The sequence below is a fragment of the Haemaphysalis longicornis genome, unplaced genomic scaffold (assembly GCF_048455015.1).
Source record: "Haemaphysalis longicornis isolate Haplotype H1 unplaced genomic scaffold, Haemaphysalis longicornis Haplotype H1 scaffold_6, whole genome shotgun sequence".
Lineage (NCBI taxonomy): Eukaryota > Metazoa > Arthropoda > Arachnida > Ixodida > Ixodidae > Haemaphysalis > Haemaphysalis longicornis.
The window spans coordinates 14,672,565-14,690,794 of record NW_027526407.1 but is presented as its reverse complement, the minus strand read 5'-3'; the positions used below and the strand labels follow the sequence as shown (position 1 = coordinate 14,690,794).

At 51.4% G+C, this 18,230-nt stretch overlaps 1 pseudogene; it reads left to right on the top strand.

Annotated features, from left to right (window-relative positions):
- The first annotated feature begins 2,263 nt into the window (after positions 1-2,263).
- LOC144141889 (tubulin beta chain-like) lies at positions 2,264-7,809 on the top strand (annotated as a pseudogene).
- Positions 7,810-18,230: the final 10,421 nt, after the last annotated feature.

Here is an 18,230-nt window from a genome sequence, read left to right as displayed (position 1 = left end):
CAAAATAACGCACGGGATGGAGCTGGGATTCGTCCGGCTGCTGTTGCTGGGAAGTGACCATCAGATCCCCCATCACGTTCTGCAGTCCGAGCGGGCGGTTGCGAAGTTGGTCTGCCGAGAAAATCGCCTCCAGGAGAAAAGTAAGTTCGTGCACCGCGTCGTACTTGATGGTGGGTGTCATGTAGACTTGCTCGACCTCGGGCCAACGCCCGCACACGTGCCCATAAAAGTCGTCGCATGGTTTCACCGTTGGGTCTTGACTGCTCCGAAGGTCGTCCTCGACCGACAGACAGGAGGCGCCCTCGCAGTGGACCATGGTCTTCCACACGGCAACCGGGGCGCCGATCAACATCGCGGCAGAGACCAGGCCCAGGCGGGCAACGAACGCAAGGTGGCGTAGTCTGAAGAGCAACTGGGGAGGAACAGCGGGATTCGTCTGGCTCTCGTGGCTGTTCCTCATGGCCATGGGGAACCTCGCTAGCTGGTAGACGGCACAGGTTCGTGGTCACGACGCGGCGCTGTTCTCTCGGGATGCGAGCTTGATTGGCCGCGACTTCGAAGCCGCGTTTGGTCGGCGTTCTGTAGGCCAGATGTTCGGGAGGAGGTTGTTAGCTGAATAGCCGCGATGCGTTCGCTTAGTAGGTTGAAATGGCTTCCTCGAGCAGGTAGACTGGGAAATGGAACAGCCTCACAGAGCACGCGAGCGGCTGCAGATGCCTTTCTTCTTCTTCCACACCGGAACGGTTTAGGGCGCTCGTGGTGCGTCATATCCCTCCACTGAGAAGGCGTCAAGTCTAACCTACAGGAAGAGCATTGAAAGGGAAGGCATGAGACAGGGAAATGAGAAAGAATAAACTATACACAAACTCCGTGCCTGAAATTTCCTTTGTTTGTCTTTTCCAAAACCCATGCACGCCCTGCCTGCGTAAGTCAGGCACTTAAGAACAACGCGCTGCACTGATGATGATCCTTACATTGGAGTGTGTGGACAACGATCATTGGGACCCACAGAATGCGCGCTTGTTTGGATGGTCCAATAGGAATCTAATTTATTCAACCGCGAAAATTGGTAGCAGAACGCGTCGCATATTAATTGTACGGCAAAAGTTCGTTTAGCTAGCTGCAGCGGTCGGGAGCGTACGCACACTGACGCTATTCGACATACAGTCTCGGACTGACCGCGGATCGTCCGCGGGTATTCCGAGGATTCCCCACGACACAGAGATGTATGGGCAGTGCGGATGCCGGACTGCTCCTCAGGCAGGCCGCGGTGAGTGCGGGACTGTATATCGACTAGCCCCACTGTGCGTACAAAACAACTAATACTGCCGCGCAAGCGTTGACAACGAAGTTCCAATGCTGGCTGGGGATCATCAACGTGATTAGCATTCCATCCCGCCTATCAAATCCTTTGGGGCATAAATTTGGGTTGCGCAAAAATGGATATTTGTAATTTTATCCAAATTTATCTTTCGGTTTGAGATCTTTTGAATTCCATTGAATTCCTGAGTAATCTCTAATTGTTCTGATGTTCCAGCTCCTACCATAGTGGACGTTCATTTCCCGCCGTTTTTTTCTGGAAAGAAAAGCATTCAGTTGGGGTCCAATCGGAGTACAATAAATAAGTTGCCTTGCCAATCCACCTTAAGGTAGAAGCCAAAAACTTCGAAGGCATCACCATCGTCGTCGTCGTCGTCGTGTTCTTCAAATCACGTAAACAGACTTTGTTTAGGCCTTCAATTCCGCCGTGGAGCGTTACCAGAAAACTCAGCCTAGCTGAGCGCACGTGAATGTGCGCCTCGTAAGGAGCACCTGGAGTCGTCCTGGTTTGTTCGTGGACCTGCGCCACGTGAGGAGCATCGCAGAAAAACTTGAAAATGCCCGAGCACATGTGAGCCTGTTTCCCGTGCGGAGCGCCCGGCGTGTACGAGCTTTACCTTCGAGAACACTGGTATTATGCGTTTGAGATCTGCCCTTTGGCAGCATATTTTGCACAGATCGCTGAGTTCCCCACGGTAGTACAAGCCATACACAAACTATGGGCATGCACACAAAAGCAAAAAGACAAACAAATAATAAACACCTTTAATAAGGAGCAATGGCAGATGGCGCTGCTCAATTCCGGAGACCTACTACAGCAACTACTGATCCAAAAAGCTGAAGAAGCCGCCAGAGGTCAAGGACGCCTGGCCGACGACTGCAAAGGACGGGGCACTCCCACCCCTTCTAGCTTTCGCAGCTTCCCCCAAACATTACGAACGCGATGACCTCGTCGGACTACAGCACCCAACACCTGGCCGTCCAGCAAGTGCAGGCGGCTCTCGAACGCCAGCTGCCTAGGATCGCACCCACGGGTACGGGACGCCTCTCGGAACTCGGGGCATGCGGTCTGGCAGCGGCAGAAAGAGCACGCCGGCACGACGTCGTGGCCGCGTCTTAGAGGCTCGCCCCTACTGGGCTCGCTCCTAATTGCAGGCTTTCAATAAATGTTGTTCTCTCTCTCTCTCTCGTAGAAAAACAATCAGGTTGTCTCTCGTTCTTTCTCAGAACGCTCTGCCCGGCATTAGTGGCGTGATCTCTCGCGTGCTGTTCCACGCACCAGTTCACGTGCGTTCACGCCTGATGTTGGGAGCACATACGCCGATTTCGCTCAGGCGGTTGCTGCGGGTTCTAGCGCGTGGTAACGCGGTCCCCTTTGGGTGAAGTGTTAAAGTATAGGAAGAAACGAGTTGGGCATGCCAGCCGTGGAGAACCTTCGACGGAAAGTTTTGAAATCCATGTGTGGTGCAACAGCCGGTTCCCCGAAGAAGCGAGAGGTGCCGCCAGCGCTGCTGTTTCTCCAGCCTTGCACCCGTAGTGCAAGCTGCGCCATTTTTTTTTAGTTGCCTCATCTTCTCGGTGCTAGAATGAGCCGTGATAGTTCGGACATAACCGGAACCCCATTAACATCGCATATCACTCGAAACGTGCCAGTCTGTGCTGGCCAGCTCCCCGCTGGAGCTTCAACAAGCCCTGGTACAACGACCCCTGGATTCGGCGTGGGCTCGCAGCCTCCAGGACACAGAACGCTTACCACATCCCCATTCCAATACTGATGATGATGATGCCTTAAAAGGGTTTGGCACGTACCCACACCACCCAATAGCCTTGTAGGAATCAGATGTGGAACGGATGCGGCTTGCGACATTTATTAATGTTGCGTAGCCCGGCCAAAACTGCGAGCCCTGAAGACGAGCGGCCGCCCAGGTACGCAGTCGTGTTCTTTCTCGCCCATGGCCAAGCTGACGCTGCCGTGCCAGCACCACCGACGATTGTGAAAGGGTGTACATGATGATGATAGTGGCGCCACTACACCCTCTTGCTGGAATAAATATTCATTCCGCCTCCTCCGCTTACCCGCCTTCATTTTCCGTATACGTGCCACCCATGGACTGCACCTCCGCGATATTGTGTGCCCAAGGTCCTTGTGCTACAGCGTGTGACCTGGTGCCTGTGAGAGTTGATAATGCCGCCTCAGCTCTGACTCGGGCTTTCTTTGAGGGTGCTGTACACACTTGAGAGTGGAACTGCTACGTTGTGCGATCTGTTGTGCCGAACTGGCTTGAGAACGTTCTTCCCTATGCTTTGTTTGATGTTCCTTCGCGCTTAGTTAGTCTTTTAAACTTTGCTTGGTTGTCCTGCTGTTACGTACGTCGGGGTATTTTTTTTTAATCATCAAATTGTTTTTTCTTAAAAATGTTTGTTTGGCTTTTCGCCCTATTTGTTTATTTTATATTGGCTTTAAACCTACCATAGCCTAGCTGGAGCAGGTCTTGTTCCCCACATTTTTTTTTTCTTTTTTTTTCTGACGGGGAAGGGGGGGAACATGGAATTGGAATTGGAATTGGAATAAATATTCATGCCGCCTCCTCCGCTTACCCGCCTTCATTTTCCGTTGTTTGTCCTTGCTACTTTTCACGTCTTGTTTCGCTATTTCCTTCTACTTTTCCTTTATGTTCGGAAATGTTGTTTTCTTTATCTTCTCATGCCGCACACTATTTTGATTCGGTGTAAATGTTTTGTAGGACTTTCAACTCATTTTCCTCCCTCTCTAGTGTTTCCATGGGGCGCCCTCTTCCTGGCCAATCCCCCTGAGTGGGCGTGGGCCGTTCACGACCAGCACTCTCACATGTTGTTTTCTTGTTGTTCCGTCAGCCAGGGAATATACCAACGTGGGGATTCAACAAAGAGACAGGGTAGCTCTTTAGGGGCAATGCACCCACCTCATAATGCTATAAAATGTGCGCGTAGATTGGAAGCACAGAAACGGTCACGCAATTAAACAGTAGAATTGGAAAATATTTTCAGTTTGGTGCCATCTTAAGAAGAACATGGTCTCAATAAAGCCAATGATGACTCGCCTGTACTTCAAATCTTCCCTCGACCGTCCTAGTTGTCCCGTTTCAGATATCCCACTCAGCTGCTTATTTCGCGCACACTTCTTTTCCACGCACGCAGTCACTATTCGTTCGGCTTTTACATGCTTCCCAAAAGCTGTCCTTTCCTTAGATCTATGCTAGCCGCACACACTTAGGGCCGTATTCTGAGTCCCTCCTCCACTCCATTTGCTCCCTCCACTCGGCTGAAGGGAGGATTCCGCAATTCTTATACATGGGGAAATCGATTTCAAGGATCTCCTCCAGTGGAGGCTCGAGTGGAGGAAGAACTCAGAATACCAGGGTTAGTATTTTTGCCCCCCATTTGAAAAGCCTACTTATTGTAGTATGTTTCTGCTTTGCAGGTCACAGCGGTACCGGCAACAACTGGACCAAGGGCCACACACACAGGGGGCAGAGCTGATTGATTCTGTCCTCGACCGCGTGCGGAGAGAGGCCGAGGCGTGCGACTGCCTGCAGGGCTTCCAGCTCACCCACTCCCTCGGAAGAGGCACCGGCTCGGGGATGGGCACCCTGCTCATCTCGAAGATTCGGGAAGAGTACCCGGACCGCATCATGAACAGTTTCAGCGTCGTCCCTCTCCCAAGGTCTCTGACACTGTCGTAGAGCCTTACAACGCCACCCTGTCCGTGCACCAGCTGGTCGAGAACACCGATGAGACCTGCATAGACAATGAGGCCCTCTACGAGATCTGCTTCCGCACGCTGAAGCTGACCACACCCACTTAACGTGACCTGAACCATCTCGTCTAAGCCACCATTTCGGGTGTCACTACGTGCCTCCGGTCCCCCGTAGATGCTTCGCTTAGCTCCTTCCTTTTAAAGGAAAGCTTTCTACCTTTACCAGCCAACGGTTTCTTCGTGGCGTGGTGACACGCAACTTCCCACGCGATTGCTTAGGAGGAGCGCGCTTTTCACTCAAGGAGCACAGTGTACATTCCGCGGCGAATGGTTAGCCAGCGTTCCCCCATATGAGGCTAAGGTTCCCCGCGCGCACGTTCCTCAACACACAGGCACGCGCGTCGGCGGGACGGCTTTGTTGTCTGCTTTAGTGGCGGTTGTTTTGGGCCTCATTTGGCGCAGCTTCGCGTCCATTGCGCGCTTCCTTCGCACGGCTTGATGACCCTGTTCGACAGCACCTCCTGGGTAACCCGGACCCGACGTAATTAGGTGGTCGTAAGGCAAAGGTGCGTAAAAGATTGATTTGCTTGGCTGAAAAACAAAATGTGGAAACCACATACAGATATCTAGCCGCTAGAGAAACGCTACCTTTTGCTCACTTCTTGCCACCAATGGTGCCCCAGTTTTTTAAATTACTGAATACGAATTTGATTGTGTTTTAACACTTATTACAAAAGGAAAAACGAGCAAACGGTTCTGATAAATAGCGATTATAAAAGTTCTCTAGGCTTTCTCGCAATTCTCAAACCTACCACAATAATTTAAATTGATATACATGGGAATCCCTAAGCTCACATACCGAATTTCGGTGTCTGCGCTTGTGTCGCCCGGTGGTGTAGCCCCTAGCTAGCACATCAGGATGGCGAGGTTCCGGCCGCTACTCCTCTCCGAAAGATGGCCGAAAGACGCTCCTCTCGGTTTACTTTCTACCGACGCCCGGCCGCTACTGCGTTCAGGACGCTGCCCCCACGAATTCCAGGCAAAGGCTAGCTAAATCTCTGGTTTCACACATCGTAGAAATCCACGCGTTTTGAAGTGACGTCGCATGGGCAATTGTGAGTGTCGTTTACAGCTTCGCTTTCTAACCCCCTTCACAGCGTGGATTGGAGCCATTTTTTATATTGCCGCGAACGATGCATCGGATTGGTTTATGTTTTGTTTTTGCCTACCGGCGGCGCCGGGCTGTGTTATCTGTGTTATCCGTGCGCCAGGTGAATCCCGTGTTCCATTCTTTATTTTTATGACGCACGGGGGCACGTTTTGAACCAACGTCAACAGCCTAGAATAATCTTCTTTGATCTACAGTGTTCTAGATAAAAAGGACGGTTCGAGAAACACTCGCGCCCACGGATAAATTCCCGCAGAGCAGACGCCGCAGCATTCGACTCGCCGCTGCTCGCCTGCGCACGTAACATTGTTGACTGCTCCTTCGCCGCCTGTTTATTCTTTGAGTTGTTAGGGGAGCACAAGTTCGCTCCAACAAACTTGTTTACCTTGAAGACAACTGCGTCGTCTTGGCTTCGTGACAATATCAATCTTTGTATCTCGCGCTTTCTTTGCTTCCCTTTATAACGCACGCAGGTTCCCCCGACAACTCAACGCTGACCTGCGCAAGCTGGCCGTAAACATGGTCCCCTTCCCGCGGCTCCACTTCTTCATGCCAAGTTTTCTCCGCTGACTGCCACGGTCGCGCATCAGTACCGGGCGCTGTCTGTTCCTGAGCTCACCAAGCACATGTTCGATGCCAAGAACATCATGGCGGCGTGCGACCCTCGACACGGCCGGTACCTTACCGTGGCGGCCATCATCCGTGGTCGTATGTCCATGCGGGAATTGTACAAATAAATGCTCAATGTCCAGAACAGAAACACCTCGTACTTCGTGGAGTGGATCCCCAACAACGTCAAGACAGCTGTCTGCGACATTTCACCCCGGGGCCTGAAGATGTCTGCCACCTTCTTCGGCAACAGCATGGCAATTCAAAAACTCTTCAAGGGCATTTGGGAGCAGTTGAATGGTGCATCCTGGATTCCTTTCGATGGCCTCCTAACATGGCCTGGCTGTCTGGTGTATGAAGTTTAGACTACTGCACATATTTCCCATTTTGAAAATTTTACCCATCGTTTGTGTAAACTGTTTAGCAGAACTGGTTTGTACCAAGCGTGTACAGGCGAGCATTCTTAAAGGTAACGTAAAAGCTAAATTTTCTGCTAGGGGTTTCATAAATGCCACTACTGTCCACGCGTATTTAATTCTCCATTCGTGCTTCAGAACTCCTCTTGCCACCAAGGCTACTCTCAATTGCCGTGTTTTACAAGCGAAAGCTACAGGGTGTTCGGAGGCCCGACGTAATGAATGGGGCAGGAATAATTTTTATCACGTGTGGATTCAATTGCAGCATTGGTGTAGCCACTCTGGTTCTGTTTCCCACAAGAGACGTCACTTAAGTGTGCACTCAGTCCTTGATTGTCTTGTGACCCGTCTCATCCCTTTTCCGTGTTCTCTGTGCAGCCATGTTCCGGCGCAAGGCCTTCCTTCACTGGTACACCGGGGGGGGCATGGACGGGATGGAGTTCACCGAGTCTGAGTCCAACATGAACGACGTGGTCTCCGAGTACCAGCAGTACCAGAAGGCGTCTGCCGACGAGGAAGGAGAGTTTAATGATGTGCCCGAAGCAGACGTCAATGTCTGAACGACTCCACGTACCATTTTTTTAACCCATGCGTTTCCTTTGGTTACTTTTTTCCTCTTTCTTGTTCTACTTTTGTGCCTCGTTTTTACTTTGTGTTTCCTGTGTTCTCTTCTTGGTGTCCTCTTTCGCCTTTTGCTCCGCCTAAACTTTACATTTCAGGGAATAAATTCTGTTCCAGCACTTCACGCTATTATCAGCATTTATATGACCATTAAACATTCATAGCAGTCAACTGCAACAGTACACTGTTCAGGGAAAGTGTTTTAGAACTCTTGCCTGCGTAGCCAGCTTCTTTGGTTTTACCCCACTGCTTAAGTTAAAACACCCCTTCCTTCTCATTAATCATATTCACCTCTCCCAAGAACATTTAATAGAATACTTTATTGTGAACAGACGGGCTAAAGAGACGGAGCGGCCACCAGGCTGGGGGTGACTTGAGCACCAAATTCAAGCAACAGTTGTTGGATTGCCAGGCCTGAGCTGTCCTCTGCTCGCTGCTGGTGATTGGCGAGGAGGGGGACCTCGGGGGAATTCCCACAGGCAGCGTTTGAGCGGTGCGTACCCACCAGAAACGGGGCATTGAGAGCGAAATTGTACCTTCTGAGCTGCGCTCAAAACTCGTTTGCGAGTGCTTCGCGCGTGAACTATTCGACAATGGGAAAGAAATAAATGACGGCAAACAAATAATTTTCCGTTGAGCTGTGGCAGGAAGGGTGTGCATTGTGGCAAAATAGACTCCATTGCTTTGAGCCTGATGAGTTTTAACACTCGAGCGAGTTTTTTTTTATGTTGTTGTTAGCAGTGGCGTTAAGACAGAGAAAGAAAGCAAACTTTACCCGGCAGTTCAAGCTCGAACCGCAGAGTTGAGTCCTCGGAGAAAGGGGGGTGTTCCATGGTCCTCTGACGGTGGCGGGCTTGGCGGAGGAGCACAGAGTTTCAATTTGGGCAGCCGACAGGGACCACAGGGAGGCCCGTAGGTTTTCGGGGGGAGCGGCGCAGCTAGACCACGAGTAGGCAATATGAGGGGAAGGGTTGGTCAAAAGAAGTGTGTGGGACGAGGTGGCCCGAACACAGTGCCAAAATGTCAGTTCATTGTCCGAATCATCCATACCTGATAGTGAGGACGGCCTGGTTGCTTCTGTATGTAGGGTAGAAAGAGATCACACAGCTGTGACAATGTCTGCGCCTACATCATTATGTAGCGTGTTTTCGTCACATGCATTTACATGGGGAGGGAAGTAGCACTCATGCTGTGTGGAGGGTTCGAGATGTCCGCGGCACCTTTTGTGATGCATTCATCTATCCTTGTTTGGATTGTATTCTTCAGTCTACGGCTGAGGGCTGCCCGGGGAATGGGTATTGCGGGCCAGAGCATGAGCTCGTTCATCACCCTCTATGCCTTGGTGGACAGGGATACATTCGAGGAAAACGTGTAAGTGGGGATGAGATTGCATGTATGTTGTCACGTTAGTCTGGACACGGGATGGAATGCAATTCGTGGCGAAGCTTCGTGGGGCTCCCTGGCTGTCGGTGGGTAGTGTAATGTGGTCGGTCGGATGATGGGAAAGTATAATGGCTTCTGCGATATCTTGAGTCTCTGCAGCTGTGGGCGAGGAGGGCTTGCGTTCGTGAACATCGCGCAGAAAAGTTTGAAGCTTGCCGGAGCTGTTTTAGATCGGCTAGAAGCTAGTGAGCTTTTGCGAAATTGACTTCGGAGGCTCTTTTGAAGGAACACCAGAGGTCGATTTTTGTGGCAGGCCTCGTTTGATAAAGAGAAAACTGTCCGAGCTGGTCGACGACCTCGAATCCGCAGATATTTATGCCACCATTGCCGTACCTGAGCAGCCTCAAACATCGGATGGCCATCTCCACATCGCTTCGCCCACGAATCATCCCTCGCAGGTTAGTACATTGGACACCAGTCTTTAGCGAACAAAGCTTTTAGATGCAAAGCATCTCTTAGTCGACCCTCAGTCATCCGGTGTCCGCACCTCTCCCCCTCTCCACAACAGCTGTAATAACGCTGCTCTCTCTTCCCTCCTCCTCTCCACACCACCTGTGCGCTGGCGTGCGCTGCTCCTCCACTCCACACCACCTGTGCGCTACGCGCCCTGCTCCTCCTCTCCCCTCTCCCCACCAGCTGTCCAATCACGCGCATGCGCGATGCTCCTCCTTTCTCCTCCCTCTTCTCTGCAAATAAACTCCGTCCACGCTCCGCTCAGTTGCTTCTTCGGTACTGCGCCGTCCGATGACTGCAAGCAAATGGACGCCAACGATTCCGTCAGCGAACTGGCTGGCACACAATCAACTAGCACCAGCAGCACACTGTCAGAACTGCGAGCACCAGAACTCCAGATCGTCATCCTGTGAGAACACCTGGACTTTTACGTGACCCACGGAACACTCTATCTTGCCTTCTTTTTTACCTCTTCTTTTTTCCCCTCTCTTTAGCCCTACTTCCTTTAGGGCCTTTACTTCCTCCACCCCATCCCCGCAGAATAGCATGTAGGCGAATACATGCATGCAGACCTCTCTGCTTTCTTCTAATGAAGAGCTCTCTCTCTCTCTCTCTCTCTCTCTCTCTCCGAAGACAAGGCTGCACAGAGGAGAGTTCGCGACGCCGAACGTAAACGGCACCGTCGAGCAGCGAATTTCTCGCTTCGAGAACGAGAAGCCGCTTTGAAACGCCAGCGACGAGTAGCTGATCCAGACGGCGCTCGGCAACGTGATAACGCTTCGAAACGCCAGCGTCGAACAGCGGATTCCTCGCTTCGACAACGAGAAGCCGCAAAACGTTCCCCACTACTCGAAAAATAAAGAAGACATTTAATACGCTACTACACATGTCTTTACTGTAACAACCAATTAACACGCTACTACTCCACGGCTTTGCATCCCCTCAGGGTTCCCACGTGGGAAGATGGTGTAATTTTTAAGTGCGAATGCACCTTATAAGCGACCCCAAACCATCCACCGCCGGCGGCGGCGGCGGCGGCGGCGGCGTCCGCAGTGCTCCTCTATATTTAAAAAAGAAACAGCATCCGGCGCCAGGTTTCGATCCGAGGACTTTGCGGCCGCAGCGCGACGCTCTACCGACCAAGCCACGGACGCGACGCTGATATCAGTGTTAGTGACGCGCCTTATATCTTTAACGCATTCAAACTACGTCGTCAGCGGCGTGCGTTGGCGACTCAGCGGCGTTATAGCGGCTTGATAACTGCGTGGTGTACACGTGATACTACAAACCCGATGGAAGAGATGGAAGAGAAGGCGGCGAGGCGGTGGGCTGCGGGGGCCGAGCGCAAGCGCCGCAAGCGGGCCGACAACCGTGCATTCGCATTTTCACATTCTCCCCCTCGGGGAAATGCGGGGGAATTTTTTTGGTACACCCAATTTTTAGGCAAAAGACTAACCAAATCTGACTTATTACCGACTTCTTGTTCTCTTTCTCGTTATTATTTCAGTAGTTTGAGTACTTTTGTCGTTGTTCTGCGTAACCCCTGGGCTTTAACAAGGCCGATGAAGTTGACCCGCTATACTCGGTGACAACTTAAAGGGACCCTGCAACACTTGCCATCGACTACTAGTAATGTGTTTTGGGATAAAGTCTATTGTCCCAGAAATCTCCTCGCGCAAGAATTGTGAAAATCCGTTCACAATTAACGAAACTACGCGTGATGAGAAATCGCGCATAATCGTTCCCTCTCAACTCGACCGCAGACAACGCGACGAAAGCTGCGCGCTCTCTCCCGGAGAGGGGGGGCGGCTCGCGGCGTTCTCTTCGGCGGCCTTCGATATATCATATGCCGGGTAGTTTTCTCATTTTCTCCGTAACGCGGAGGGGCCTATTTCCGGTCTGGTGCCACAAAAAAGCAGGCATGGGTGCCTGCTCGCAAGTGCGCGCTCGGGCTGGTAGGGCGTTTTTGAAGCAATAAACGTTTGTAGTCGAGTGGTCCCGTTGAAAGGGAAGTATTGAGCTCATCACTCAAACTCCGCGCGCACTCAAAACACAAAAGAAACGGCAAAACGGTGCCTACAGGTTCAGGCATAGAAGAGGTTCGTACACAGCGATGACAACGACGGAAATGGGAGAATCTAGCCGCGAAGTTGACCAGTGACAGCCGATCGGGCCGCCATGGCCTATGTGACGTCCCTTAGGCCATGCATAATGAGGACAACTGAAGAGAGAGCGGTTGGTTTTTCCGCGTCTTTCACATCGATTTTCGCGCTCACCGCTTCACGTGCACGTGTAATATTTGGCTCAGGTATTCCTGGCAGTGTAATCTAAACATCGCGCAGGTTTACTTGCACTGCTCAAAGAGTGTTGCAGGGTCCCTTTAAGAACGGCACCAGAAGTTGCCGCGGTGCCTTATCACCGTAGCCGGATGTTTCTCCGCACGGCGCAAGTAGGGCATTACTGGGAATATTTTGAACATGGCGTGAGCCGTTCCCGCAATTTTTTGGACTTAATATGCTTATACACGACTCCAGTGACGACAAACAAACTGCGTGAGACAAGGCAGACGATATCACGCATTCATAGCAAACCCCTTTCAAAACGCGCGCGCACTGACGTCACGGGTCCGGCGTTTTGGCGGAGTGACACACTACATGAGGTGGTGCCGTTCTTGAGTTGTAACCGAGTATAGCCTGCAATATACATGCTTATCGGATAAACAACTCAGCGTCTTTTTGAAGCATATTCGAGAGAGAGAGAGAACGATTTTAAATGATTCTGGCAATGTACGTCAAGCTACAGCTAGATATTTTACATATGAGGAATGCATCAGTTGAAAAATGCAGAATGCTCCACCTCAGCCAATCCTGTTCTGCGTACATTAAAATATAGAGATTGATTGATTGGTTGTAGGGTTTAACGCACCGACGCAACGCAGGCGATGAGGCGTGCCGCAGTGGAGGACTCCGGATTAACTTTGACCACCTGGGGATCTTCTTTATCGTGCGCCGAAATCTCGTACACACGGGAGTTTTTGATTTTTCCCCTCCATAAGAAAAGCGGCCGCCGCGGCCGGGTATTGAACCCGCGACCGCATGCTCAGCAACGCAACGCCTTAGGCACTGAGCCACAGCGGCGGGTTAAAATATAGACACATTAAATGGACCGCATAGCCGTAAAGCAGCACACGGCGTCTTTTGACATAAACAATTAGCGTGCACAGAGTCGAAGTGAAGGACCTACATTCAGGGACAGAGGAAACAGCAGGACAGCTTGGAACAGAACTCGAATTATCGCACACCGCATACAGGCCGGCCAAACAGTCAAACTCCTGAATAATACTCGTCGCATCTTCTTCCCTTTCTTGGACTCTCCGTTATTAGTACGAGAAAAAGCTTTGGAGACACCCCCGCATTTGCTTGAATTTCGTTGCATCACCTAAGTGCGGTGAGGGAAACAACAGTATTACCATTTCGACAACTTCGATTGTGAAGCAGGACTTTGGCTTCGGCCGTGAAAGAACATGGGGATACATGTCCACATCGGTCGTTCTGTGCAAACGGCAGTCATTTTTTTCCGCGACAACATATTGTCCCAATTGAGTGTTCATTTAACGAGATTCAATATGTGAAAACGTGGCTTAGTTCGACCGTGTCCGACAACCCTGTGTTTCCACTCGCCTTGCTCCAGCTGCATTGTGAAAACAAATGGAGAGGGAAAGAGTTTTCGCAGAAGTAACCACTTTAATGCGCGCCCGTAGCCGCGGTGCTTATATTTACGGATTAATAACGGTGGGAGTGGTATTTCACAAACCAAATTATACCAATGTGTCGCTATCTTGCCTTACAACTATGATGATCATATGATAGGTGCGACGCAAATGTTTCAAAACTTGCCTTTAATCGTTCAGTTTAATACAATGTTTCCGTTATGACATGCAGTGGCTTCTTTGTGTGATGTACGTGTGTTAACAAAGATTTCGAAACTTCACTTCTAAAGCCTTTTCTTGTAATATCCCTTAAATGATGTCGAATTTTGCTTACAATATTTTTATCCCCTCGTACGGCCCTCCCGAAGACAAAATGCTGACGACGCCCATGGGAATGATCAATAACTCTTTTATTTATGGTGGACGTTTTGCCTTCGACGGCAAGTTACCGGTCCCAGCATTGCTGCACTTAAACTACAAAAATCACACACGGCACGGAGATATACATCCCGATGCGGTAGTAGCGATGTGTCATCAAGTCCACGTGTGCTGCGCAGGGGGAACAAACATGGCGTCGCCCGGCTTGCAACCAAAGGCCGAGGCAAAACCAGGCAAGCGTGGCACGGCGTAGTTGCAAAACATGCGCTCGTGCAGGCCCGGCCTGATCGAACAGAGATAAAAGCAAGCCAGCCGAAAGAACAATTCGTCGGGAGCTAAAGATGCGAAGAAGGTCGGCCGTTCACTCGCCTCTTGAGCTCGCACCGCCAGCGGCACCGCATGTGCTTGCGGCAGTGCCTTTGACGCGGCGTGGGCAAGCTCCACCGCTATGGCCTCCTTGGCGGCCGCCTCCAACTCTTCCTTCGGCAACGATGCATTGCCGATGCGACTAACGGCAGCATTGAGCTGTTGGTAGAGCTCCGACAGCGCCTGGTACATTGACGGTGGAAAGTCAGTGCTATTGTGAGGAACAGGGCGGAAATCCTCGTCGGAAACGAAGACGTAGTAGAACAGCCCGACTAGATTCCTTGCGGCCTCAACTCCAAGGCCAGCCATCCGCGCAGCCAGCGGGTAGCGAGGGTGAAACTTCGGCCACAAAACGTTCACTAGCGGAACTCTATTTTCGCGAGCCGCCAACGCTCGGTAGATGCCCACCGTGGTCAAATGTGGAACATGCACGTCGGTGCTGTTGGACTTGCGCATGGACTGCTTCAGCTGTCGCAGGCTGTACGTCGCCACAGTCTGGAACATGTCGAAAAAATTTGAATCGTGCACGTGAGGAATTCCCGCGTACAAGCGGTCAAGCACCGTCCACGGGACCGACATGTTGTAGGAGTTTAGCGACAGCGCGTCGCCGTAGGCAGACATATGCTGCCCTACAACCCTGTCGTGTCGTGCAATCGCGGTTTCCATTACCGAGCGGAGCGTGTAGTACGTAGCGAAGATCGCTTCTGGGTCACCCGGTTTTACTTCTTCTGCCTTCGCCTTGAAGAACGCCAGCGGCAGAATGCCCAAGATGAGGGCGGAGCAGCGAGCGCGCACGAAGTCTCGCAGCCTCTGCGGGTGTCCCAGTTCTTGCATGAGCGAGGCCGTAAGGTACGGAGACACGTACGGGGCGAGGTACCAGACGACATAGGCACCGGCATAGTTCTTGAATGCCGAGGCCATTTGAGCGTCGACAAGGTGCCTCCGGCGGAAGCGGCGGAACATGACGCGCTGCAGGCAGATCATGCTGTCTTCTGGCCACTGCTGCGACTCGTCCGGAAGGTGCCTGTTCACGGCCTGGCGGAGCGTGACATCGCTGAAGTTGATGTACTCTGGCCGCTCGACGACGCCGAAGCTGTGGCGGAGGGACAGCTCGAGCTCTCCGTGCGTGGTGAGGACATTCCGGATCATGCCGTCGTAGGACTGACCCGTGCCGCCCACACGTTCCGCACACCGTCGCAGGAACAGTGCCAGCTTACGCCGCCTGGCGAGTTCTATAATGTGCCTCATCCAAATTTCCACCGCTCCATCCAGCATGAGGTAAAGAGCGTTCTCTCTCGGCCGACGGAGGTGGCGGCCCACAGCGAAGATCCACATTATGGGGAGGTTGTACTTGAGCGATGCCCCCGCGATTATGTCCAGCAGCTCAAGCTCGTTGGTGGCAGAGCGGGCGGGCCACGGCAGCCGCAGCTGGCTGAGGAACCACTGCAGCTGGGATTCGTCTGGCTGCTGTTGGTGGCAAGTGACTGTAAGGTCCCCCATCACGTCCTGTGCTCCGAGCGGGTGGTTGCGGCGTTGGCCTGCCAAGAAAATTGCGTCCCGGAGAAAAGCGACGTCATGTACCGCGTTGTACTTGATGGTGGGCGTCATGTGGACTTGCTCAACCTCGGGCCAACGCCCGCACACGTGCCCATAAAAGTCGTCGCATGGTTTCATCGTCGGCTCTTGACTCCTCCGAAGGTCGTCCTCTACCGACAGACAGGAGGCGCCCTCGCAGTGGACCATGGTCTTCCACACGGCAACAGGGGCGCCAATCAACACCGCGGCAGAGGCCAGTCCCAGGCAGGCGACGAACGCAAGGTGGCGTAGTCTAAAGAGCCCCTGGGAAGGAACAGCGGGATTCGTCTGACTCTCGTTGCTGTTCCTCATGGCCATGGGGAACCTCGCTAGCTGGTAGACGGCAGAGGTTCGTGGTCACGACGCGGCGCGGTTTGCTCGGGATGCGAGCTTGATTATCCGCGACTTCGAAGCCGCGTTTGGTCGGCGTTCTGTAGGGCAGATGTTCGGGAAGAGGTTAGCTGAATAGCCGCGATGCGTTCGCTTAGGAGGTTCAAATGGTTTCCTTGAGCAGGTAGACTGGGAAATGGAACAGCCTCAGAGAGCACGCGAGTGCCTGCAGATGCCTTTCTTCTTCTTCCACACCGGAACGGTTTAGAGCGCTTTTAGGGCGTCATATCCCTACACTGATAAGGCGTAAAGTCTAACCTACAGGGAGATTCTGAGACAGGCAAAATGAGAAAGAATAAACTATATGTAAACTGCGTCCCGTAACTTGCTTGCTTTCTCTTTTTCAAAACTTGTGCATGCCCTGTCTGCGTCAATCAGGCATTTAAGGACAACGCGCTGCACTGATAATGATCCTATCATCGGAGTGTGTGGAACAATGATCATGAGATCCCCCAGAACGCCCGCTTGTTTGGATGGGCCAATATAAATCATGTTTATTCAACCGCGAAAATGGATAGCCAAAAGTGTAGTATATCCCTTTCAGACGCTATGTTCCCAACCGTGTACATTTTATTCCTGCGGTTTTTTACAAAAAGAAATACCAAAAGTGAACGTTTTCGCTAGTTTAGCCTCATTTTGTATCCTTCGTCTATCAATGAAGATTTTAGAGCCATCTGGCGGCTAGTAGGATTACTGAGAGCGTAAACAAAGTGGCGACGCACGCGGCGTCTTCAGCGGGTGAGCTTTTGCGACATTTTCTCCTGGTTTTCACAAAAGACTTTATGCCCTGCCCTAAAAATATAGAAACCATACATATCACATGAATATATACGTATGTGGAAATATTCAGTGCTTCTTGACGCTCCTGACCTCTGTGACGCTATGCACCCGATTTTGTACATGACTGTAAAAAAAGTAAAGTTGGTTGCGGTCAGTAATCTGCCAATTAATCTTTTTTTGGTGAGATACACACCATAGAAACAACAAAAACTTTGTAGGGGGAAATAGCGAGCGGCGTATGAAACGAATAATAATTGTATGGTAAAAGATCGTTTAGCAGTAACGGTCGCGAGCGTACACCCAGTGGGGCTATTCGGCATACATTCTCGGACTGCCCGCGGATTGTCCGCGGGTATTCCTAGGATTCGCCACGACATAGAGATGTATGGGAAGAACGAATGCCGGACTCCTCCTTAGGGAGTCAGCGGTGAGTGCGGGACTGTATATCGAATGGCCCGACTGTGCGTACAAAACAACTGATACTACCGCGCAACCACCAACAACGACGTTCCAATGCTGACTGGGGATCTTCAACGTGATTAGCCTTCCATCCCGCTTATCAAATCTTTTGGGGCATAAATTTGGGTCGCGCAAAAGCGGATATTGGTGATTGTATCCAAGTTGATCTCTCGTCTTCAGGGCGCCTGAAGGCTAAGTAATCCCTTATTGTTTTGTAATCCTCGTGCTTATCATAGTCGGCTTTCATTTCCCGCCATTTTTTTCTGGAGCAAAAAAGTATTCACTTCGGGTCCAATCAGAGTACAATAAATAATTTGCCTTGCCAATTCTCCTTAAGGTAGATGCAAAAAACTTCGAAGGCGCCATCATCGTCGTCGTCGTCATCGTCCTCAACTTTTAACGACAGAGCTGTTTAAGATGTTAGTTTCGCCGTCGAGAGTTACCAGAAAACTCAGCGCAGACGAGCGCACGTGAACCTGCGCCTTGTGAGGAGCGCCCGATGTCGTCCTGGTTTGCACGTGGCTTGCGTCATGTGAGGAGCTTGCAGAAAAACGAGAAAACATACCGGAGCACACGTGAGCGTGTGCCACACGAGGAGCACCCGCTGTCTGCCAGCTTTACCTTCGAGAACACTGGTATTATGCGTTGGAGATCTTCGCTTTGGCTGCATGTTTTTCGAAAATCGCTGACGGTCCTGGGGTAGTAGTAGCTATAAACATAATATGGGCATGCAAAGAAAAGCAAAAAGACACAAATAATAAACATCTTTAATGAGGAGCAATGGGAGAAGGTGTGCTCAGCTCCGAA